The sequence below is a fragment of the Procambarus clarkii genome, chromosome 83 (assembly GCF_040958095.1).
Source record: "Procambarus clarkii isolate CNS0578487 chromosome 83, FALCON_Pclarkii_2.0, whole genome shotgun sequence".
In the NCBI taxonomy this organism is placed as follows: domain Eukaryota; kingdom Metazoa; phylum Arthropoda; class Malacostraca; order Decapoda; family Cambaridae; genus Procambarus; species Procambarus clarkii.
In genome coordinates, this window is record NC_091232.1 from 22375244 (window position 1) to 22402792 (window position 27549).

The 27549-nt window shown below is 35.7% G+C and overlaps 1 pseudogene; it reads left to right on the forward strand.

Annotated features, from left to right (window-relative positions):
• The first annotated feature begins 4929 nt into the window (after positions 1-4929).
• On the forward strand, positions 4930-6723 carry LOC123751345 (nuclear pore complex protein Nup54-like; annotated as a pseudogene).
• Positions 6724-27549: the final 20826 nt, after the last annotated feature.

A 27549-nucleotide genomic window follows, 5' to 3' on the forward strand; every position in this document is an offset into this window, starting at 1 on the left:
CATTCTTATCGAAAGGGAGACTACTTTTGTCTGAGGGTTCTTCCTGGAAGGACGTGGTGATCTTCCGAGACACCGGTGCCATCCAGACTTTAATTTTAGAGAGTGCATTGCAAGGTGCCAACACTCTCGACACTGGAGAGGTGGTACTGGTCGAGGGTGTCACTAGTGATACTCGAGCAGTACCCCTCCATAAGGTTACCCTGGAATCTGATTTCCACAAGGGTGTTTGTACAGTCGGAGTCACTTCATACCTACCTTTCCCTAATGTTGATGTAATAGTTGGTAATGATTTAGCAGGGGATAAGGTAGGGGACTCCAGATTGCCTATTATGTTGCCTACCCCTAAGGTTTGCCTGGATCCACCCGCCGCAGAGGATAATGTTGTGTACCCTGCGTGCGCGGTGAGCAGGTCTATGGGACTTAAATGTAAGGGCAGCCCTGTGCTTGCCAAGGTGGTAAATCCCGAGGTCACAAGGAGCTTTCCGAGTGGTGAAAACCAAGTGGACCTCGCGGACACATTCATGGCCCGACTCGATGACGTGGCCGAGGACATTGTGGAGAGCCTGCCACCGCCATCTACCGAGAGTAGTGGGGAGGTGGAGGAGAACACTGTTGAGCCTCGGCCAATGGCATCTGACCAAGGCCTAGATGCCTCCTTGAGTGAGTTACAGAAAGCTGACCCCACTCTTGCAGATTGTCATGAGACAGCTGTCTCTATGGAGGAAATTGTAGACACAGCAACTGGGTACTACTACAATGATCGGATTTTGATGAGAAAATGGAGACCACAGAGTGCTCCCTTGTCAAATGAGTGGGAGGTAGTCCACCAGGTTATGTTGCCGACCTGCTATAGAGAAAGAGTTTTGGCAGCTGCTCATGATGATCCTATGGGGGGACATCAAGGTATTAATATTACGTATCACAAAATTTTAAAGTATTTTTTCTGGCCCAAGCTGAAAAGCGATGTGGCAAAATTTTGTAATGCGTGTATTGTTTGTCAACTGGTTGGGAAACCAAACCAGACTCCACCTAAAGCTCCTCTAAGGCCTATTGTCGTGCCAGAGGAACCATTTTCTCATGTGGTAATGGACTGTGTTGGACCATTACCTAGAACTAAGTCTGATAATATTTACCTAATCACGATGATGTGTATCACTACTCGTTACCCAGAGGCTTTTGCTGTAAGGAACATCTGAGCAAAAACTGTTGTTGCTCGTATGTTGCAATTTTTTTCCACTTTTGGACTGCCTCGGGTCGTGCAAACTGACAATGGTACTAATTTTAAGTCTGATGTTTTTGAGCAATTTTGTAAGAAACATGGAATAACTCATAACGTTTCCAGCCCATACCATCCACAGAGTCAGGGGGTAATTGAACGTTTCCATCTAACCCTGAAGCAGATGTTGAAGACATCGTGCGAGAGTTCCCACACCTTCTGGGATGAGAATTTACCGTATGTTTTGTTTGCGGCTAGAGAGGGATTACAAAGTTCACTGGGCTGTTCTCCTTTTGAGTTAGTCTTTGGCCATAAAGTTCGTGGACCCTTGCAAATGTTACAGGAGAATCTGTTAGGGAACGTAACGTTAACCGAAGGTTCGGCTTTCTTTGCCCAACACCACCAGAGACTCGAGGACTGCAAGGCGGCTGCATTAAAGTATCTTGGCAAGGCCCAAGAAAAGATGAAAGAACGTAATGATGCTAAATCTAAGTTACGGGTATTTCAGCCTGGCGACCCTGTCCTGGTATTAAAGCCTCGACTAGGGAACACTATGTCCCACAAGTACGAAGGCCCCTACATTGTGACAGAAAAGACTGGGGACCTCACGTACAAAGTGAGGCACTCTGACAAACGTAACCAGGTAATGCTCATACATGTAAATCGACTGAAGAAGTTCCAGGGCCCCAGGCCCATTGCACTAACCAATGTTTCCATTTCCAGTGAGAGAGGGGATGATTGTTCTGGGGACCCAACTAATCTCATTTTCAATAATTCTAGTTCTGTGAATGCTGTGGAGGGACTGTCCCATTTGCAGATGGCCCAACGTGAAGAGGTGCAGTCGTTGGTTGATGAATTCTCCAGTCTGTTCGGGGAGGTCCCGACGCAGACTGATGCCATTTGCCATGATGTCGAGTTGACGGACTACACTCCCATTCGCCTTCAACCCTATCGGATGAGTCCAGAAAAGAAGGCCATCGTACGGAAGGAGGTCGACTTCTTGCTCCAGCACGGCCTCATCCGGCTGAGCCAGGGCTCTTGGTGCTCGCCCTGCCTTTTGGTCCCCAAACCAGACGGCTCCTGGCGATTATGCACCGACTATCGGCAGCTCAACAAGGTGACCATTGTGGATGCCTATCTGCTGCCCCTCCTCGAGGACTGCATTGACGAGTTGGGAAATGCCAAGTACGTTTCGAAATTCGACCTCTCGAGGGGGTATTATCAAATCCCACTCACTGAACGTGCTAAACAGCTCACTGCGTTCGTGACACCCGAGGGTGTTTTTGAGTATCAAGTGTTACCGTTTGGCTTGCGTAATGCTCCTGCCATGTTCCAGAGACTCATGAACTCTCTACTCGCTAAGGTGCCAAATTGTCGGGCGTATTTAGATGATATCGTGCTGTTTGACAGTAATTGGGCTGACCACATAGCTAGGTTACGCCAGTTGTTTGCCATCTTGAAAAGGGCAAATCTTACCTTAAATGCTAAAAAGTGTCATTTTGGCCAAGGCACAGTGACGTACCTCGGTTATGAAGTGGGCCAAGGAAAAGTGTTACCTCGGCAAGATAAAATCAGTGCCATTCTGGAGTATCCAGTACTAAGGTCTAAAAAGGACGTTCAAAGATTTATTGGTATGTGTGCGTACTATCGACGTTTTTGTCAGAACTTTTCCAGTGTTGCCACTCCTCTCACAGACTTGTTGCGGAAAGCCGTTAAATTTAAGTGGTCATCAGACTGTGCAGAGGCATTTAAAAATTTGAAATTGATCTTAGCTTCCGCCCCAGTGCTTGCTAGTCCAAGGTTCGACCGACCGTTTAAAATTCATGTTGACGCGTCTGACTCGGGTGCTGGTGCAGTGTTGTTGCAAACTGGGGATGATCAGGTAGAACACCCAGTATATTATTACTCTGTGAAATTCGACAAGGCGCAACGCAATTATTCAGTGGTAGAAAAAGAGGCGTTGGCGCTAGTGTTAACATGTAAAAAGTTCGAAGTTTACCTCACAGGTAATATAGTGGAAGTGTACACGGACCATAACCCACTAGTCTTCCTGACTCAGATGAAGGGTAAGAATAAACGCATCCTCAGGTGGGCGTTGTACCTACAGGACTTCAATCTTTCCATTACCCACCTACCGGGCAGACTCAACGTGATAGCCGACGCTCTGTCCCGGTTGCCTGAATAACATTCATCTGAGCCACAGAAAGCCATTTACCAACTGTCAGGCTTTAGTTATTTTTTTTTAGGTTCTCCTGTGACATTAAATATTCCGTGTCCAATTTATTTACTTCCCTGTTCTTTTATTTTTTTGTGTATGTTTTTTTTTTCTTTCAGAGAACTCCTTTGTATTTTTCTTGCAGAGAAATTGTTGTTTTGATTGATTTTTTGTATGTCATATGGTTTTTCTTTTTATTCTCTGTATACTCTTACAAAAAAATATGACTACTATTCTAGTAGTCACATTTTTTTTTCTCTGAAGGGGGGAGGAGTGTTACGACCCTGGGTTCTCCAGTGGAAACCAGAGGTCAAAATTGAGCTATTAAACTTTCTGGTAGTACAGTTAGGTGCATCACTAGCGGCAATTGTTTGTATCTTCCCTGCCAGACGTAAGACTATTGTTGTTTCTCAAAGAGCATTTAAAGACTGAGCTGGGGGTTGATTATTAAATAATAACATAGGCACCAACTTTGCTTACTAATACTTTCTAATCATTTGTAAAGTAACAATACATTGCATAGGGGAAGATCTTTAATGTGCTTAGCTGCATGATCAATTAGGCTCCTTCCGGCACCACGACATGAGGGAGGCCAGGTGGTCGCGAGGAGCTCCCTCTTCTCTGGCTGGTTCGTGCGGACGAGACCTACTCTGTGGCTGCACCCCTACTCTTCTCCCTTCTCCTCTTACTTATTTCCCTTACCTGAAGTTCCTGTATCCTTAAGTTAAGTACGGGGCATTATTAAGTGTGCCTACTCTGGTAGTAAATATTGGTGAGACCTGGGGTTAGTATTTGCCAGTGTTTTGGGTATCCCTAAGCGTTGTGTTTTGTATTAGGGTCCCACGTAGTTTCCCTACCCTAAGCTGCATCCAGCTTCAGTGCTTATCCAGTAGTACTTTACCCTAGCTTGTTATTAGTGTAAACCTTGTATCCTGCCTAAGTGGACCAAGGCTTTTAACGTAAGATAGTGTGGTAAAGTTATTATTATTGTTATTGGTGTGAGTGTATATGGGGGGTTGTTAAGGGGTTAATAAATAAGTACATGAATTACAGAGTATCCCTTCTTCCTATGTGGGAGCACATTGATCAACCCTTAGACTAACATGTATGGTCTAGTAGCAAGTTATTACTACTGTAGATAGTTTATTTTGGGGGCCGGGCCTTTTAGCTCTCCCATATTTGATACTCTTGTCTTCTAACTACCCTTACCCCTTAATAGTACCAGTACCCCATAGCCCACACACTGTTATTTGTAACAACTAGTTAGTGATATGTTTTATTGAATGTTTTCTTCATACCACTGACTAGTTAAATTAATATATATTTACAAACATAAGGCAATTGTGATCTGTTGTAGGTCATTTGGTGAGATGGTGTGTTAAATGGTTTCACCATAATGTGTGAGAATTCGATGAACATTGTTTTTATTTCACTGGTCGAATCAAATAGGGGCAATCATCAGTTTCAGATGCTTCACCAACAACCGGGCTCATCATCAATGGCATTACATATTGCAATCTGTGCTCCTTCCTACTTCAATAATGAAAATGATGAGGTCTTGCAAAAGTGGAATCAACTTCAAGCTTTTTGGGGGTTTGGTAAAGGTAAATATGTGGATTTTATTTTTTTTCGATGAGGTAGTGAGTAAACCATTATGGAAAACTTAGTAGATTTGACTAGTTGTTTATAATATTGTAAAATGTATATAATTAAAATAAAGTATAATTTTATGAATTTTATTCCAGGTTATTATTCGTCCAATATGTCACCTGTAGAGTTCACATCTGAAAATCCATATTGTCGTTTCAAAGTAGTTTGCTATACAAAAATTCCCAATTATCGTAATGAAGATGGTATTGTGCAAATTATAATTGGAAGGGGCCTTTCAGAAGTGGAGTAAGTAATTAATAATCATATACTTGTATAATATTCTAATAATTTTTCAGTGTTAAATATGACTAGGATCCAGGAACATTAAAAAATGTTTTTTTTATTTTTTTTTATTCTTCCAGGGCCTACAAACAGGAAGTTATTTCAGCATTGAGTCTATTATTCGGAGGTAATGAAGTTGTTGTTAATGAAATTTTTGCTGCTGAAGTACCAAACAAAACGAACTTCAGATTTTACATTCATCAAGTTTTTCCTAATGGTAAAAGAATTTAAAGATTTTATAATGTTTTCCCTAATAATAATTATCATAAAAAATGATTTCAAGTATGGTATTATGCAAACTGCTCTATATTATAATATACCTTCTAGGAGAGATTCAACGTGCATCTACCACTGACACCTTTAGTCATATGTTAAGAGCATCATACAATCCAATTTTTAACGTAAGCCTAAGTAAGCCTTATTATAGCTTGCACCAATCTATTTAATGGGATTTGATATCAGGTTGGCTTAAATAATCAAATTAGCTTAAAAGGGACATTATTAATGGAACGTTTTTTGATAGACAGGCAGGTAGATAGCCAGACAGAGACAAAAATGCCTACTTTTTCTGTTTCAGAATTTGTTTATTGAACAGATTATTCCAATGTTGACTTTAACTGAACAACAAATGAAGAAATATCTTGATACACCGCAAAGAGGTAAATGATTTTGATATGACCAATCCATCTACTTATCGTGACATAATGACAAAAGTGAAGATATTACGGGGTATTTTTTTATTGTACCTACATTTGTGGAATTAAAAATTAAAATAAATTATTTATTGTTTATAGGAATTGATCCAGCATTGTGGGAACTGGGCAAGCAAAAAAATCCTGACCCAAAGAAATTGATACCTGTTGTAAAAGTGGGATTTCAGGAATTACAGAAACAGTTCAAGTATCAAGAAGAATATGGCAATAAAATTCATAATAGTATGAAGAATATTATGGATGATATAAGACAATTAAGTTGTATGCAGACGACAATTAAAGTTATCATTCAGAATTTTAAGTTGAAACAGACAAATATAATGCGCCGAGTTCTAAAATTGGTGTCAGCACAAGAGGTTGAAAGGAAAAAAAATCTACCACTAGAAGAAATAGAGGATCAGATTCGACTGCGATTAGAAAACTTGTATATGCAGCTGCAGGACCTCAAGGGATGTTTGAATGAACTAATGGCTCAGTCTATAAAGCCTGGTAGTTTTCCGCGAGCCCAACGGTATGGACTGGTTGTTGACAAAGTGCAGGATATATCACAATACCTAAAATAGCAGCAGGATGCACTTCAGGCTATAGTTAACATACTTAAGGAAGATATACAAGTGGTCGTTAACATAAAGAAGAACATCAGCTAAGTTTTGAGAGTTAAGGAAATTGGCTAACCGTCAACCAACTTCCCCAAACCACATTCAAACATTGGTAATTAACCCTATCATTGTTTAACACCTCCCTCCACCCTTTCAGGGAGGGTATGATGCTACACTGAATTTTTTTGGTTCGTAACCAGCAACACACATTGAACTGATGATATTTCACTCTCTCAAGGAGGGTATGATGCTACACTGATTTTTTGTTTGTAACCCGCAACACACACATTGAATTGATGATAGTCAATAAATTAAATTTTAGTCTAGTTCCTTTTTTTTTTTTTTCCACATACAATAAGTGCACTCTGCCCATTAGGCAAAGTATTATAATAATTTTGCTAGATATTGATGACACTGACATTTTAACGGAAACTTGAAATAATTGACCTAGAATGTAACAACAATGTTTGTGTTGTCTTACAGGAATAATTTAGTTAAATAAGCACAAACTGTAAACTGCCAGCTTAACCAAGAAAGCCTGCCAGTGATTGGTCAATATAAAATATTCAGCGTGTGAGGGTTAATATCAGAGTCAGTCGATTTTGCTCCAGCATGGAGGACACACCTACAATTTCCTCTCCATTAACATGTGGACAGAAACAACAAGAAAGAAGTGATAATAACGATACTAGTGTTGATGAAGAACCATTACCTTCATCATCCACGTCTTTACCTTTGGGACAAAAAGTTAATGAACGGTGTGAGAGAGAAGAAGAGGTGATACAAAAAAAGGAATTTGAATTAAAAATTAGCCAAATGTTGGAAAAAGGTGAGCATGGAAGCCGGAAAATTTTCACTCGAGAAAAATTAGCCCAATACATCGAGGAAGTCAAAAATGCTAAATTGAAACTGACTACAAAGACATCTCATGAATATGATCTATTGTCTCGATATGATGTCAAAAATCTATTTGGGGATGACGTCTTAGTAACCATCGACGAAACTGAACTAAGAATGAAGCGGGGGACCAAGCGTAAACTGACTAGTGACAATCGTCATTCTACTACGGCTGTAACAACAACAACCACAACAACAGGAACAACAACAGCTGATCCTGGCCGGATGTGTCGTCGTTTCATACATCAAGGGCAATTGTATGATACGATTTATGATGCACACAGACCAGTTTGTCACGGAGGAGAAAAAAGAACTTATTTTGAAGCAAGTAAAACTATCGCTAACGTCACTCAACAATCGGTGAAACTCTTTATTTCACTCTGCCACATATGCAATTTGAAACGACTTCCTCGACGAAAAAAGGGGGTAATACGGCCCATTGTATCGACCAGTTTTGCGGAGCGAGGACAAATGGACTTAATAAATATGCAAAAAGAAGGAGGATGTGTGTATAAATATATTTTACATTATCAGGATCATTTAACAAAGTTTTCGGTTTTACGAGCTCTTCGCAGTAAACAGGCGATTGAAGTGGCACGCCACTTACTCGATATATTTGCTCTCTTGGGAGCCCCACGAATTCTGCAGAGCGATAACGGCCGTGAATTTGTGGCAGAGGTCATTCAAGAGCTAAAAAACGAAATGTGGCCCAACATGCTCCTCATTAATAGCAAACCTCGTCATCCACAGAGCCAAGGGAGCATTGAACGTGCGAATGGGGATGTAATCAAAATGCTTGGCAGTTGGATGTGTGAGAATCAAACGCGAGATTGGTCAGCTGGACTTCCCTTTGTGCAATTCACCAAAAACACAGCATATTCACGTGGAATTGGCATATCGCCTTACAAGGCAGTTTTTGGTATAGAACCGCCAATAGTTATGAAGATTCGTCTTTCGCCCTCAATATATAGCCAATTGTTCAATAACTGTCACTATGATGACAATGAAGAAGAAGAAGAAGAAGAAGAAGAAGAAGAAGAAGAAGAAGAAGAAGAAGACAAAGAGGATGAAGAAAAAAGAGGCAAAGAAGCAAAGGTAAAATTCCTTAATATTTATTGGTTTTGTTTTCAGTTCAACCTTGGAAAACAAGAGTCCTCAATTAATTTCAGTATACTAAATTTTTTTTTTTTTATATAATTGCAGTATTCCCTGTCATCATCAAGTCCGCTGCTGCGTCAGATTTCTTCACCGTTGCCAGACATGGAAGAAATAATTTTTGATGAGGTTGAGGAGGTTACTGTTACTGTTGCTGCTGGTGCTACAACTGCCTCTACTTCCATATTATCCCTGCCACAAATACCGCCACCTTCATTACCCCCTATATTATCACCACCAACACCATCATCACCTGGTATTGTGCTGTCGCCTAAAGTAATAATAAATAGAAGATTATGTAATTTAGAAGATGGTAAACCTAATGATAATAATAATTCTGAAGTAAATAACGATTCATATAATTTACATATTGAAAATTTAGGAACTATTAGAAGCAAAGTTTATGAGCGTCAGATAACTAATGCCTCAAAAATGTTACAATTGTCATCGGCAAATGTAACACCTGTTAGCCTATATGATACTGTTAATGTGATAATACCTAAAGAAGATAGGGAAAACAAAACAGGAATGCGAACAATCAGTGGAATTATCATTGAAATAGACAATGAAAGAGATTTATATCGTGTAGCTACAAAATTTGGAACAATTAACCAATATCTATCAAGAAACGATTTTGATAAAACAATCGAAAGAATAATGCCAAACGAAATTAATAAGAATCAACAACTTGGGCTTCGTGAGATTGTTCGTAGACAATCAAATTACTTTCTCAGTGATAATAGGCACTTGAAACAATTAGTATGCCACTGTAAACTTTTATCTTGTTTAAATCATAGATGTATTTGCAAAAGAAATAATCAGAAATGTACCAAAAAATGCCGGCATAATGAAAATTTATGTAAAAACTCATAGCACCAAAAAGTAAAATGCCGTTTCGCTCGTTTTTCAATATATATACGGTTGGTTTGGTTTAAATACTCATCAGTAAAGAATTATATTTTGTATTTGGGCTTATTATTTATTACCAGTTCACAAACTGTTATTTTGATTGATTCTGACAGAGTATAGAACACAGGTGAGGAGACTAAAAATAATCTAATGAACTCAGCCTTATTAGGTAAATGGGGTCTTTCTTGCACAGTAGGCCGAGACGTTTGTTCTCTGGCATAGAACGTACTTCTCAGCCACTATGCAAAAAAGACCCCATTTGCCTAATAAGGCAGAATGATTTTCTTGTTGTGTTAGTTTATTTAAGTTAATTCATTTTAACTCAAATATAAACAAATTAACTTAAACAAACATGAAAGTTGTAGGCCAAGTGCGACGTCCCCTAAAGCCTATAAAAAATTAGAGGTCATTCATACAATTAACTATAGTATTTGGAGGAGCCACTTTGCAATTTCCGAGAACACACCAGATTACATCAGACTTCTGAATTACAAAAACGTTTCCTCTGGGGAATAGCAAATGAGTATATATGACAGGAAGGATTTTGATATTTCGAGTCAGTAACCCAAGACAGACATATGGGCTGAATAAGTATTGGTCATCATTATTTGATATTATATAACCATCAATTAGGTTATGACTGAATCTATCAAATATCTGAGACTCATATACGAGACCAACTGGCTCATAACACTTTACATACTGTGGATACCTATTTATTTGCCCACTCCTCCTGCGAGTACAACTCCATCTTTTCTTTAAGGCTCCCATGACATAAGTTTTTTCGTCCATATTCTGATTACTGGTTCCTAAAGCCATTACGCCTAAGGTTGTAGGCTCTTTCAATATTTCAGCCCTTTTATAACCAAATTTGTATAATATCAGCGAAGGTACACAGAGACCAATGGGAATTTTCTTGCCTTGTAATTTACATTTTATAGTCCTCTTTGCAGTACCTTCCCTTTCATGTAATGTCGTTGAAGAAGCATTACAAAGGTCAGGTATTTTTAACCTCTCGAATATTGAAAGAAATGGAATATTATACTCATCTTCATTAAACCACTCACAGATTTTTTGTTTCCTTTTAATTTCAAAACGGGGATGAATAAATGTCAACCTTAGATCTACTGGATACAATTTACAAACTTTTTGATCTGTTTTAAATGAAGGAAAAATTCCACATCTTTCGGCATCAGTATCCATAGTTTTTATTACTTCTTCATAAAATCTCCCAACAATATCGGAAAAGTTGGGAGGTTCTCCATTGTCGAGGGTACCATTTGCAACTGTGAACTTTGATGTAATTTGTTCTTTCCATGTAATGTAATTTTTAGGTAGCAATACTCGTATTGACGGAGACTCAATAAAGTATATCAATACTGGTACATCTTCCGGATGTATTAATTCAACGATTGCTATGAACCCTCCTTTTTTTGTTTTTTTCATTTTTTAAAAGTGTATAACCTGAATATTCGATGGGAATGAAGTTTGAAAATTTATCAACAAGCCAGTCCTTCCCAATGAGGCAATATATTTTAATATCTATAATTGTTCAACACGCCTAATGTAGTAGAGGCATATTCTCCACAAATGGCAGCTGATCCTCTTGCTTGACCAATTATGTAGCTGGCAAGTTTCATTTTAGGGGTATGGATTGAAATCATAATTGTAATCTTACCTAATAAAAAATATCTATATCCTTTTATAATGAATAAATATAAAAAAAAATCCACTACCTGTTAATAGGTAGAATTAGCTATGTTATCATCAGTGCCAACCAGGCAAAGGACAACACGAGATTGAACAAATGGGAAAAAGTTTATTTAACCCTGAATGCCCCACCTGGACTTAATCGAGCCTTTATTATACTTTTAAAAACATTAAAATCGATCCGGCAGAACATCAAAGCCCCCAAAACATAAACGTATATAATAATAATTAATAATTACTTGCTGTTTTCCGTTTTTGGGGTATACGGTTGTTTTGGTTTAATAACACACATCAATAAAGCCAACTATTTAAGGTTCGATTTGCATAATAAACAGGAGCAATATCCTCCCAAAATATATATATATAAAGAAGTGTGCGACCAAGAAAATCAAAGTCATTAATCCTATAAATTAAGGTAATGGATTGGAATCAATTATTAGTATTATTATTAATATTGACCGTAAGAAAAATTACTACTGTTTGTTTTGCTCATTCTATAATTCCATGGGCTCCATTATCTATTAAAACTCCATACATGACATTTATAAATGACCCATTCCATCCTACATGGCAAACAAGACATCAACAATCAAAAACAAAATTATTTAAAGAAATAGTAATGATCCCAACTGTTTATAATATTTCATTTTCAATAACATGTGGTGCATGTTATACATACTCTTATTTCTTATATCCAAAATTAACTATAAATGTAGATATAAATGAAGAAACAGAGGGACGCTTATTATACGAAACTTTTCCAGATCCTAATAAATACTATATAGGATGTAAAATATATGAATGTAAAATGACCACGGTTAAGATTAAATTAAATAACCCTTTGGAAACATTAGAGGGAAGAATAATTTGTCATTTGAATCGTGGTATTCAACATACTAAAGAAATTCTACTCTTTAAAGGAATAAGTAGAGTAGAAATACGTAAAGTAGAAAACAACCAGTGTGCACTTCCTATTAACTTAACATTGTTGAATTCTTTCATTTCAAGCCGAACTTTTAGTAAAAATGAAGATATTTGCTATATATATCCGATAGTAAGTAGTACTAGATCGTTTCTTTTCAAAGAGGAAACACCGTTATTAGTATACCAGATTAACTATACACATCAATCAAATCATGTTGGATTATCTCAAGAATTGTGTTTTAAATTCCAATGGTTGTTTTGGGTTTTGGGTTTGGGGCATTTTTTGATACATTAGACATTGATAAAGAAATAGTTTAAGTTTTTGATGGGATGTTGATTTTATTAACATAAATTTTAGTTTAAAGTGGTTCGGGAAGTTCGTATGAAATATACTCTCCTATTTCTTCCTGCCTTTTTTTTTTTTTTTTTTACTTTTAACACATATAATATAATATAATTGAATAATTAATAAACTTACTGAAATTATAATTATTATTATACTCAAAACAAACAAATATTGATACATATAGGTAATAGCATGCGAATCAATACATTTTTTACAATTACCAATACACTGTGCTATATAGAGTGTCCCATTTAAATCTTCTCGAAGAACTTTAAGTATAGGACGAGTCTTATTATTATATGTTGTTATATTGTCAAGAATGCTATCTTGTTCATCCAATATTTTAATATTATTCTCATCGTACACAAATTTGATAACAACAGACGACATTCTATTTAAGGTATCACACTTTTCTGATAATTTATTAACATTATTCACAACCTTTATTTGTGAATGACTGTGATCCAAACAGAGTGTCTTTCTTTGACCATCTATTAAAAACTTAACATAGGTATCTGCTAAGGGCGTCAGAATAAGATATTCCTCTTCGTTACCTGAGGCAGCAATTTGTAAATCATATTTCATTGATGATGATAATTTTCTGTATGGCCAGCCTTGAGGGCAACCTAGAAGAATATTGATATGGCTAAATATTACAAATCTTCCTATTAATTTACTTGTTGTGTTTTGATTCAGTCGTCTTTTCATTGGTAATTGAAATTTATTTAATATAAATAGTTGTGAAACATTCCCAAATTTTAACTCTGCATTTAACCATTTATGTTGTTCTGTATTATTATATCCTAATAATTCATTTAAATTTCTATCGTAATAAATAGATATTATAAAATTGAGGTTATTTCTTACAAACCAAAATTTAATTGAATCTTCAAATATTGTCAATCTTTTTCCATTTTCGTTGACTGCACATTCAGTATATAAATGGGGATTGTGACTAACTATTACTCGTACTGATAACAAAACAAGAAGAAATATCTTTCGTGAAATTGTATTCATTTTTTTAAAAGGTAAGAGTATTATTTCGATGTGTCAGGGTGGTGTTGTGCGTTCTAGTGGTCTCAACGGAATTCCCCCACCCCCCTGCCTCCATCCGGGAGAGTCCCATCCTGTCAGGGTATAAATATTAAAGGACTCGAGGTTCCACACACATCAGTGTGTCCCTGCTACACCCAACAGTATGGACCATGGGGTCCCTACTATAAATCATCTCTCTAAGGGTTTAGCAAGAGATTTCTCCAGTAAAGTAAAAGGTGAGTTGCAAGTCTTTTCTGTTTTTAAGGTGCCGTGACCCTGGAAGCCATTCACAGAGATAAGATATTATTAGCCATAGTCTTGTAGTCTTTGCGATACAGAATGGTGATGATCATACATACTTCATAGGATCAATTCAAGTGTATAACTGCTGAGTTCCTTGTCCGAAACTCAGGACAGATGTGGTGGCTATAAAATGAAAAATCAGAGCAAAAGATTTTCCTAGCCATAGCTGGTTATTTATTTATTTTTTATTTTTTTTTTATAGATCCAGATTCTGAAATTCAGGATACAAGGAAAAGAAGCATGTCCTTTTCCGAGTTACTGGAAACTGAAAATATGGAAAAAAAATGACGGATGAAGATTTTAATTGGACTCCTACTTACTCTCCTCCTCTAATTTCTCTAGATCAATCTTCCTTCCTTGCCACAACACACCCACCATCTCATTCTCCTTCTCCTCCTCCAATTAGTTATCTAGATAAATTTTCCAGTACAATTTCTATGACTTTTAAAAATTCCCAATCCCCACCTCCTTCTCCTCCTCCTTCTCCTCCTTCTTCTCCTTCTCCTCCTCCTCCTCTTCCTCCTCCTCTTCCTCCTCCTCCTTCTCCTCCTCCTTCTCCTCCTCCTTCTCCCCCTCCTTCTCATCCTTTTCCTCCTCCTTCCCATCTTCCTCCTCCTCCTCCTTCTCCTTCTCCTCCTTATTCTCTAAGACTTAACCCGGCCCAGCCCCTTCAATTACCAAACAAATAATGACTAACAAACACACAACTTAGTTATTTATTTGTTTCATTTCGTTTGTAGATGACAAAAGTTCCTCAACGCCGCCCTCGTCGTCGTCGTCATTTATGTCGACCTATTTTTCTACACACAAAAAAAATAAGAAAAGAAGATGCCCAGAGATATGGCGAAGCAATTAAGGAACTGGAACCACCTGATAGGCTGTGTATCACTCTACCAACCGTTCTCAGGACTCCTGAAGAAAGGATTTTAAGGAGTAAGCCATGTCAAAATAAATGTAACTTTTTTTTAACCTTTGACCCTTTTGAAACGAAAGATATGCACTTTGAGTTTCAAGCCAAGCAAAGTACTATTACTTTTGCTAATGTAAGGATATATTTGGGATCATCACATGATTTTTTTTGAAATTTTCAAAAGAATTTTATATATTATTCCTAATGTTAACTTAGCCAAAATATTGAAGATTATCCCATCCTATGAGGATAAAGAGGATTTGAACCTCTCTAACAACCTTAAAGCAAATTTTTCAATCGACATATATAAGTGTATTTTTACAAATTTTTATAGGAAATTATTCACACCTGACATTATAAGCCAATTGGTTCATCACATTGGCTACTAGAGCTAGCTGGTGTCTTAAATAATCACTGAATGTTAATATCATCATTTGAAATTTTAGTTTAAGTTGATGTTTCACATTAATTTAGTTGAAGTTATACTCCTTGGAATAGCACTGAATAATCATGTCTTTTTTAATAAATATTAAAAAAATGAGTGAATTCCTCAAAAATACTGAAGAAATTGATTTTTATCTACAAATAGATCCGTTATATATTGATAAGACGGAATTTCATATTTTAAAAGTTTGGGATATTATAAATAAACATAAAAATTCAAATGTAACATATAACAATATTCTAAATTTATTCTATAATAATGAATGTGAAATATTTTCCAATGAAATATATTTGAAATTAGTTAATGGTTTTTATATTCCAAAATTTGATATAATACTTAATGTTATTTGAAATTTAAATTAAATTTAATGTTTATAAAAAATGTATATAAATTTATCATATTTGTTATTAATTAATCCCAATATACATGGATATTTCTCTTTTCTTTTTGAATAGCTTCTACTAATAATAATATTACATCTTTCATAAGAAACGAAGAGCTAACTTTTATATCATTTTGCTTAATAATTATTTCGAAAGGTGACCTAAAAATAGTGAGTGTTTTTTTATTCTCACTTTGGTACCAACACTTATTACAATTTCCTCTCTTTACCACAACATTTTGGAGATTAGGTAAATATAATACCCAAGAATTTAACAGCTCTTCAAATTGTTTTACTTCTGATGGTACAGCTATAATTAAGTTCTCTGATTCTTCAATATACTTTATAATATCTGTAAACTTTTGTCTTACTCTCTTTTGGTAATAAGGCTCGTCAGCCATTATGTCAAGTTTCAATAATAAATAATAATAGGAGGATTCAGCTTCCAGTCCCTCTTAAAAGACTTATGTATGTACAAAGGATCAGCAATATAAAGAAAATTATAGAATATTAAAAAAAAAATATGAAAATTGGTAACAAGAATTTGAAGAAAATACTGTTGTAGTTGGCCTGGCAGAATTCAGTGTCGTGCGCCGATCATATTTGCACGATAACTTACTTTGTCTTTAAAAAATATTTTACTTCTGACATATATAGGTTCTCTGATTCTACAATATCCTTTATATTATCTTGTAAGCTTTTCTCTCTCTCTATTGTTTAGTGATAAGGATCATGTACCAATATGGCGAGTGTTTCATTCATATATCGATGTATTGAGACTTCAATAGAATTTACTAGTATCAATGAAATTAAACAGGGACACTTATCCACTAGAAATAATATTTTTGAAATAATGAATAATAATAATAATAATAATAATAATAATAATAATAATAATAATAATAATAATAATAATTTAGGAGGAGGAGGAGGAAATGTAATTAGTCGTCCTAGGTTGGTTTTAAAACGATCGCTGCATCAACCAAAAATTGAACAATTTAAAAAAAAAAACTCAGAGATAATTACACAAAAATGTGCTGAATTATTATGTAAGGAGCCATATAATGAACTCTTAGCAATGAACCAAAAATGGCAATGTAATATTTTTTGTCCTTTTCATGAAGTTCATGGTAAATCTCGTACACCTTCAGGTAGACTTTATATTCATCGTCATCGTTTTCACTGTTATTCCACAAATTGTAATAAAAGAGTTTCAACTGAGAAACTCCTAAATTTTCTCTTAAATAAAAACCAAAAATGATTTCTTCGACATACCAGTATTTTCTTCAAATTCCGGTTATAGTTTTTATCCTTTTTTTCTATTTTTTAATTTTCTTTATATTACTGATCGTTTTTACATTCATAGTTTTTTACGTCAAAGTATTAAAGAGGGACTTGAAGCTGAAGAAATTGCATTTGAAGAAAGACACGAATTTATTGATCTACAAGGTTGGCTAAATTATAATGAATATGATAACAATAATGACATTAAAATCAATAAATGTAAGGGAATGATTTTAAAAGTAGATAGTTCTCAGTCACATGACAATCAAATTTGTCAAAAACTTGGGGGCCGTAAATGTGGACGTTATTTAGAAAAGGTCGTAATACCTATATCATCTTCTACTAGCAATATAAAATATTATTATGGAGGTGGAATCCTCAAACCAGGATGCACATACTGTCTTTGGAAACAACCAGAAGAAAAATTCTGTGACCCAGTATGGGGTTTTCTACAGTATTCATTTGAAGAAGATCGATGGAAGTGTAAATCCTACCTACCAGGTCTTTATAACGCAACTACAAATAGATTAACTGCATGTGAACCAGGAGGAACTTTGGTTAAAATTACCAATGGGCAGGATGAAGTAGTGGACCTTACTCAAATGACCCCCAAGACTTTTTTATACCATTAAAAGAACAAGAAAAATATATATGTCGATGTTCCCCTGGATATATTTCTAATCCAGATATCTCACGTTCAGCCTGTTTCCGCGATCCTTGTCTGGTACATTTACCATCTGGTGTAATTACAGCTCCAGGTTATTCTAATGGTCTATGTAACTGCGGTCCTATGTATACTAACTTACATGACAATAAACATTTTCCGTGTACAGCGTGTCCGGATCCCCATTTTGATGAGGAAAAACAAGAATTATTTATTTGGATGAAGTGTAAGATTGATAAAAATAATATTGAAATACATAAAGGAACATATCCATGTTCAAATTTTGAAGATATTGAACGTGGATGTGCAAAGGTAATTTTAAAGGCAAAATTTGTATCCAAGACTGATTTGATTGATTACGAAAATACCGAAAAAATTTTTAATCGATTTATGAATTCACTCAATATTAAAAACAAAACTAAATAATGTTTGCATGTAACTCTGATGGTAGTATAGAAATCCCATTATCTTATTTCAAAAAATTACACTTTTATCCTCCTGCTTTACCTTTAGGAACAATTGTTCTAACCAACTATCATCATAATATTAATAATGTTGATAAGAATGATGATGATGTTACCTTTGAAAATAATAGTCTAGAAGACTTACAATTATTTGTACAATACTTACTCAAAAAAATTGAAAAGGAAATTTATTATGAAATTGGATTCCCATTCAGTCTGTGATTACTCTCCTAATGTAAATAATGTTGCACAGTTCTTAGAAAATGGGAGTGGGAGTGGTAAAATTAACATTTTATTTATTAATATTCCAATTTTCTTTTTCCCTGATATTAAAAAAGATGAGCATAAACGGATATTACGAGTTGTATCCAACACTCATAAAATTACTCAGCTAGTGGAAGAATATATGTCTTCAAAATACAAATCCTCACAGAAAAAATAATGTTATATGATAACGTTACAACTTGTTTTGAAAATTATGGCATTAAATGTCTCTGTAATACAAATTTTCGAATGGATTATTTTGAACAAATGACTAAACAAAAATTCAAATTTTCCTTTTTTACAGTAGGAAATGTAACCACTTTTCTTGAAAGAATATATGGGAGAGACAATTTAAAACATCCGATATGGTCTTTGTCAGTACACACAACAACACCGGAAGAGTCCGTTATGGTTTTGAGAATCTTAAACGTGAAATTTTGTAATGGATGTAAGAAAGAAATAATAGGAGATGGTATACCTTCGTCTTACCATACTGGATCGCTAAAAATTGTTTCAAACAATCCTCCTTCAGTTCAATATTTTGATAATACAGGACGTGAGTTGTTTCAGAGTATAAGCAAAAGTAATAATTTTGTAGCAACGGCTGCCTACTATCTCTATTGTGCATTAAGTGATGATGAGTATCCCTTATGTAATTTATATGGGAAATGTTTTTGTAATGAAAATTACCGATGGAATTATATTTTATCTGTTCTGAAGAAAAGCTTCAAACCTAAGGAGATGTCACAATCAAAAATTGAAGATGCAGTTCATTTTATATATGGAGATAAACCATACTTTTTAAACATAACAAATAAGGAAAATAATCAATATCATATTGTTATATCAAATTTAAAATTTCGATGTTTCAAAGAACGAGGTTCAATGAATATTCTTTATGATCAGGAAAAATGTTGTATTCAAGTACAATTTTTAGATGTTTATGGAAACATTTTACCAACTTCTTGGTTTAAATTATTCGATGAATATTATTATATCCAAATTGGTATTCGCAAAGTTATTACTCCCATAATGTTATTAGCATTTGTTAGTCATTATTATTATTTTGTATTTAGGGATTTTGAAGTTGGCATGTATTGTTCGTTCTTCAAATGGATTAATGATGAAAATAGTGATAATATAGATTATAATTATGATACAGAGGCAAGTAATGACTACAAAGAATATGGAAGTAGTGATTATGAAAGTAGTGATGAAATATTTGTTTAATAAAAAGAATATATATATATATTTTTCAGGTTTTTTTATTTTATTTAAAATAAATGTTTATAAAATAAATAAATAATATATAAAATGACTTTGAGTGACTTTTTGTTTGTTTTATTTTTATATAAAATATCGAATTTAACTATAAAGGGGAAAATATTATTTCTGTTTTCTTTAATTTTATCTCAAATTATAAAGTAACTATGAATATTTTAATCAAAATGTATATTTTGTTTTTTTTATTTTAAATATAAATAAAAAATTATACATAAAATTAATAATATTATATATTTAATATCTGTGATAAATAAAATTATGTTTATAAAATTAACAAAACTTAAACATAAAATTTTTTATATTATATAGAAATGTTTATAAGTTTTATTTTGCAATAAAATTTGGAAAAATATATAAATCCATAAAGAATTAATTGATTCTCTTCATTTTTTTTGCCTTAATTAAAAAATAACCAATACAAAATTTGGAGTTATAAATAAAATTTGATGTCTTATTTGGCAAACTATTCAAGATCTGATTTGCCTAATAAGCCAATGAATGGTCCACCACCGGCTGATGGTCCACCACAGGGTCCCCACTGACCACGGGCTGGTGGTCAACCCCATTTTTTTCCACAAAGTATTTTTTATGGATGAGATACCATATCTAATAAAAAAAAAAAATGAATGATGTGCTGTTACACTGCCCCTAGATATCATTCGGTTCCCAAGAGTTCGACTTAATCAAACCAGAAATGCTGCTCTTCAAATCAAGGGTCTTAAAATGTTGAATGCCGTTCCCAATCATATCAAAGACTGTACCTCTCCCAACTAGTTTAGGAAAAAAATGTAAAGTGAGTATAATAAGAGTTTTGGTGAACTTTTGGGATTCCTGTGTCTGTGGGTGTGTGTGTGTGTGTGTGTGTGTGTGTGTGTGTGTGTGTGTGTGTGTCTTTGTGTCTTTGTGTCTTTGTGTGTGTGTGTGTGTGTGTCTTTGTGTGTGTGTGTGTGTGTCTTTGTGTGTGTGTGTGTGTGTCGTTGTGTGTGTGTGTGTCGTTGTGTGTGTGTGTGTGTGTGTCTTTGTGTGTATAAGTGTTTGTGTCTTTGTGTGTGTGTCTTTGTGTGTGTGTGTCTTTGTGTGTCTTTGTGTGTGTAAGTGTGTGTGTCTTTGTGTCTTTGTGTGTGTGTGTCTTTGTGTGTGTGTGTGTGTGTGTGTGTGTGTGTGTCGTTGTGTGTGTGTGTGTCGTTGTGTCTTTGTGTGTGTAAGTGTGTGTGTCTTTGTGTATGTGTCTTTGTGTGTGTCTTTGTGTGTGTGTCTTTGTGTGTGTGTGTGTGTGTGTCTTTGTGTGTCTTTGTGTGTGTAAGTGTGTGTGTCTTGGTGTCTTTGTGTGTGTGTGTGTGTGTGTCTTTGTGTCTTTGTGTGTGTGTGTGTGTGTGTCTTTGTGTGTGTGTCGTTGTGTGTGTAAGTGTGTGTGTCTTTGTGTCTTTGTGTGTGTGTGTTTGTGTGTGTGTGTGTGTGTCTTTGTGTGTCTTTGTGTGTGTAAGTGTGTGTGTCTTTGTGTCTTTGTGTGTGTGTCTTTGTGTGTGTGTGTGTTGGTCTTTGTGTGTGTAAGTGTGTGTGTCTTGGTGTCTTTGTGTGTGTGTGTGTGTGTGTGTCTTTGTGTGTGTAAGTGTGTGTGTCTTTGTGTCTTTGTGTGTGTGTGTGTGTGTGTGTCTTTGTGTGTGTAAGTGTGTGTGTCTTTGTGTCTTTGTGTGTGTGTGTGTGTGTGTCTTTGTGTGTGTAAGTGTGTGTGTCTTGGTGTCTTTGTGTGTGTAAGTGTGTGTGTCTTTGTGTCTTTGTGTGTGTGTGTGTGTCTTTGTGTGTGTGTGTGTGTCTTTGTGTGTGTGTGTGTGTCTTTGTGTGCGTCTTTGTGTGTGTCTTTGTGTGTGTCTTTGTGTGTGTGTGTCTTTGTGTGTGTGTGTGTGTCTTTGTGTGTGTCTTTGTGTGTGTGTGTGTGTGTGTGTGTGTGTGTGTGTGTGTGTGTATTTGTGTATGTGTGTGTGTCTTTGTGTGTGTGTGTGTGTGTCTTTGTGTGTGTGTCTTTGTGTGTGTCTTTGTGTGTGTCTTTGTGTGTGTGTGTCTTTCTGTGTGTGTGTGTGTATTTGTGTATGTGTGTGTGTCTTTGTGTGTGTGTGTGTGTCTTTGTGTGTGTGTGTGTGTGTGTCTTTGTGTGTGTGTGTGTGTGTGTCTTTGTGTGTGTCTTTGTGTGTGTGTGTGTCTTTGTGTGTGTGTGTGTCTTTGTGTGTGTCTTTGTGTGTGTGTGTGTGTCTTTGTGTGTGTGTGTGTCTTTGTGTGTGTGTGTGTGTGTCGTTGTGTGTGTGTGTGTCTTTGTGTGTGTGTGTGTGTCGTTGTGTGTGTCTTTGTGTGTGTGTGTCGTTGTGTGTCTTTGTGTGTGTGTGTCGTTGTGTGTCTTTGTGTGTGTGTGTGTGTGTGTGTGTGTGTGTGTGTGTGTGTGTGTGTGTGTGTGTGTGTGTGTGTGTGTGTGTGTGTGTGTGTGTGTCTTTGTGTGTCTTTGTGTGTGTGTGTGTCTTTGTGTGTGTGTGTGTCTTTGTGTGTGTGTGTGTGTCGTTGTGTGTGTCTTTGTGTGTGTCTTTGTGTGTGTGTGTGTCTTTGTGTGTGTGTGTGTCTTTGTGTGTGTGTGTGTGTATTTGTGTATGTGTGTGTGTCTTTGTGTGTGTGTGTGTGTGTCTTTGTGTGTGTGTGTGTGTCTTTGTGTGTGTCTTTGTATGTGTCTTTGTGTGTGTCTTTGTGTGTGTGTGTGTCTTTGTGTGTGTGTGTGTGTCTTTGTGTGTGTGTGTGTCTTTGTGTGTGTGTGTGTGTCGTTGTGTGTGTCTTTGTGTGTGTGTGTCGTTGTGTGTGTCTTTGTGTGTGTGTGTCGTTGTGTGTCTTTGTGTGTGTGTGTGTGTGTGTGTCTTTGTGTGTCTTTGTGTGTGTGTGTCGTTGTGTGTGTCGTTGTGTGTGTCTTTGTGTGTGTGTGTGTGTGTGTGTGTGTGTGTGTGTGTGTGTGTGTGTGTGTGTGTGTGTGTGTGTGTGTGTGTGTGTGTGTGTGTGTGTGTGTGTGTGTGTGTGTGTGTGTGTGTGTGTGTGTCTTTGTGTGTGTGTGTGTGTGTGTCTTTGTGTGTGTGTCGTTGTGTGTGTGTGTGTTTGTGTGTGTCGTTGTGTGTGTGTGTCGTTGTGTGTGTGTGTGTCGTTGTATGTGTGTGTGTGTGTGTGTGTGTGTGTGTGTGTGTGTGTGTGTGTGTCTGTGTGTGTGTGTGTGTGTGTGTGTGTGTGTCTTTGTGTGTGTCTTTGTGTGTGTCTTTGTGTCTTTGTGTCTTTGTGTGTGTGTCTTTGTGTCTTTGTGTGTGTGTGTGTGTGTGTGTGTGTCTTTATGTGTGTCTTTGTGTGTGTCTTTGTGTATGTGTGTGTGTGTAAGTGTGTGTGTCTTTATGTGTGTGTTTTGGGTGTGTGTTTTTTGTGTTTGAGTGTGAGTTTGTGTGTGTATATGTTTTTGTATAAAAAAAGATGAATACAAAGGATAAACTTTCAATTAACATACAAATCGAACATATAAATAATGAGAAGTTTAACATTAAAAAAAACCCTGGATTATATTATTTCCCCCTGAGATTTAATCTAAGAAGACAATTATTTATAGCTGATAAATTATATTATAATAATAATATCGATGATTCTCATATTACTTTTACTTATCCAAACAATCTTAGCAGAAGTCAATTAATATATCATAAAATTTATGACATGTCAGGACTAACTGCTGATAATAAATTTGTCTGGTATGAAAGATTTTTCACGCAAATTCATAATCAAAATATTGTATATGAAGACGATGATCAGGATTTTTCACTTTCAGTTTATTCTAGAACTCATTCCCCTTTTAAATTAGAAAAAACCAAAATGATACTTTTTATCAACGAGGTTGTGTATTTAATGTTGTTTCTTTTAGATGGGGTAAGAGATATTACCCAAAGTTTAAAACAAAGTTCATTAAGGGAGTATATTATTAATAATTGTATAAATTATCAAAAAGTATTAAAAGCAAATAAAAAAACTCTTAAAACTATTGATATGTACATTTGTATTGATGATGTAATTAAATATGATGAGCTTATCATTGATCATCTTATTAGATATTTTGAAAAAGATAAAAATTGGTCAGAAAGAAAACATATATCATTATCCACTGCATGGCATATGCATTGTGAGTTATTGCAAAAATTTACTACGATTAAAGAAAATAAAAAGATTATATCAATACCAAGAATTGCAAAATTTAATTTACAACTTTTACCCGATTATCAAATAACTAAAGTGATAGCTTATCTTCCACACCAAACCATACATAAAAAAAATTGGCATAATCAGTACAAAAATTATTATATTTATAACAATGGTATTATTATTAAAAAGAGGAAGGCGTTGGATGAGATGGAGGAGGGAGGTTTGGAGGATGTGGAGGATGAAGCGGATCATGCGTTGGAAGATCAAGTGGATCAAGAGATGGAGGAGGTAGTGGAAGAGATTGATGATGATGGAGAGGAAGAGGAGGAATATATTTGTTCAACATACCATGGTGCACGGCTACGGGCTGAGAGAATATGATGGAGTCTGGTGGGATGATCGGTGATCATGAGTCTACCACAAAGACACACACACACACATACACATTCTGACACACACACACACACACACACACACACACACACACACACACACACACACAAACACACACACACACACACACACACACACACACACACACACACACACACACACACACACACACACACACACACACACACACACACACACACACACACACACATTCTGACACACACACACACACACACATTCTGACACACACACACACACACACATACATTCTGACACACACACACACAAAGACACACACACACACACATTCTGACACACAAAACGCATTCTCACACAGGAATCACACACACACACACACACACACACACACACACACACACACACACACACACACACACACACACACACACACACACACACACACACACACACATACACACACACATTCTGACACACAAAACGCATTCTCACACAGGAATCACACACACACACACACACACACACACACATTCTGACACACAAAACGCATTCTCACACAGGAATCACACACACACACACACACACACACACACACACACACACACACACACACACACACACACACACAAAGACACACACACACACAAAGGCACACACACACACACACACAAAGACACACACACACACACAAAGACACACACACACAAAGACACAAAGACACACACACACAAAGAGACACACACACACAAAGACACACACATTTACACACATAAAGACACACACACTTACACACACACAAAGACACACACACACACACACACACACAAAGACACACACACACACACACAAAGACACACTTACACACACACACAAAGACACAAAGACACACACAAAGACACACACAAAGACACACACACACACACACACACACACATTCTGACACACAAAACGCATTCTCACACAGGAATCACACACACACACACACACACACACACACACACACACACACACACACACACACACACACACACACACACACACACACACACACACACACACACACATATTCTGACACATAAAACGTATTCTCACACAGGAATCATACACAGACACACACACATATTCTGACACATAAAACGTATTCTCACACAGCAATCACACACACATTCTCACAAACACACACCAAAACACATATACACACACACACACACACACACACACTCATTCTTACACACACACACACATACACACACACACACACACACACACACACACACACACACACACAAAGACACACACACACACTAGTGAAAGTCCTTTCGGTGGCTCCGCCCACTTTACCCGTGATTGGTGCTCCATCAAGCCAATCACAGCAGACCGGCCGCACAGTTACCACGACTCACATACCAAACACTTAATTGTTTTAAAACAGTAAAATTAACTCTTTTTTAATACTTATTTAAAAAAGAAAGAATAGCTCATGACAGAATTGATGATAAAAGAAATTGACCATGGTCTTCAGCCTTTTATTCACATCACCCAAAGTTTGGTTGATGAAAATAAATCTTTTTTAAATACAAATAAGTATCTGACAGATTTGACAGAAAACATTAAATTGTCAAATCTTCATCACCCAGCCAAATCTTTTATTAATTCTATCAATGAAAACCTAAATTTTAAATCCCAAAATGATTTTAATAAAATTATGAAAAATATTTTGCATGGTGATGTAGAATCCCCTATTCTAAATATTATAGAAAACAAAGCTCTTAAACAACATATGTTAAAAAAATACCCATTTAAACTCTATGAAGAACACATTAACAATGTAAATAAACTTGCCCAAGATCTTGGGTTTGAAAACGAAACTCAATTTCTTGAATATTTAGAAAGTAATCCTTCACCAACTGATTCCAAATTAACTAAAATTTTTAACACTATGACCAAATGGGCTGGTAAACATAAAAGTTTGATATTGAAATCTGCGATATTATTAGGTGTAGGTGTTGCTTTTCTTGAATATTTGAACAAATACAATCGGAAGAACAGTGGTTGTTTTAGATACCATGTTGGAAAAGGACATTCCCTAAAAAAAGAAGTATATTTGACCAGATTTTGTAAATTCCCTATCAATCGGGTTGATTATATTAACTATGACATACTAAATGATAATACTCATCCATTGTTCAATAAAAAAGTCTGGAACTGTCAATTTGATATTCCAAATTCTGCAGAAACCCAAAACATATTAAATTTGGGCTGTAAGGGAATATGTTGTCCCCATAACTACAATTATCTTTCACAATTTGTCCAGGGTTATGAACCTATTTCTAATTTAGAAAATAAAGAAATATTTTATATATATAAATGTGAACAGGGAACAATTTTAAGAAATATTGCCAAAATTTTAGGAGATGGTATTGGTGAAGTGATTCAAGGCATTGGGCAATCTGATATATGGTAATTTATATTGAAATCAATTAAAAATATTGGCTGGGTTATACTTTTAATTTTATTATTAATAATAATGTTAGGCCCATTGATAATGGTGATCAAATAGCGACATATGAGTGCACTAATGGGTGGTGTGGTGTATGGTGCATTGATGTAATAATATACAATATTTATTCACTGAGCTTATTTGCAAAGAAAATGTTTAACTACCATTGCAACATTCATTAACATATTTCATAAATAATTCTCGAGGTAACCCACCATATTCATATGCAACGTATATGAAGGATATACCCCAGGGGACCTCTGTTATATGTCCATCAATATTTCGTAAAATTTTCCATGATTTTAAATTTTCTTTTTCCTTTTCTAAAAAGGAAATTTTATATTGAACTTCAACACTGTAATGGGAATAAATTTCTGATGATTGTGGTAGCGGCGGTTGTGGTGGTGGTGGTGGTGGTGGTGGTGGTAGTGGTGGTGGCGTTGGTGGTGGTGGTAATTGATAAAAATATTTTGAAGGAAAATCATAAACGTAACATGAAGAAGGTGGAATTACATAAATTGAATGTGGCACTGAAGTCATATAATAAGGTACAATCATATATTGAGTTGTTTGTAATGGTATTTGTGGAATGGTTGGTTGATAATAATAATCATTTCGATGACACCCATATTCTTCACCACCACCACCACCACCACCACCACTATTCCAACTTTCAGCATCACCATTTACTCCAGCTTCCACCATGATTCCTCTCAGTATTCTGGTAAATGAATCCTCAAATTTCTTTATTATATTGATCAATATTAAAAAAATAAATAAATACTCTTAACATTTTCATAATGAAAACTGTTACTGTCTCTGATAT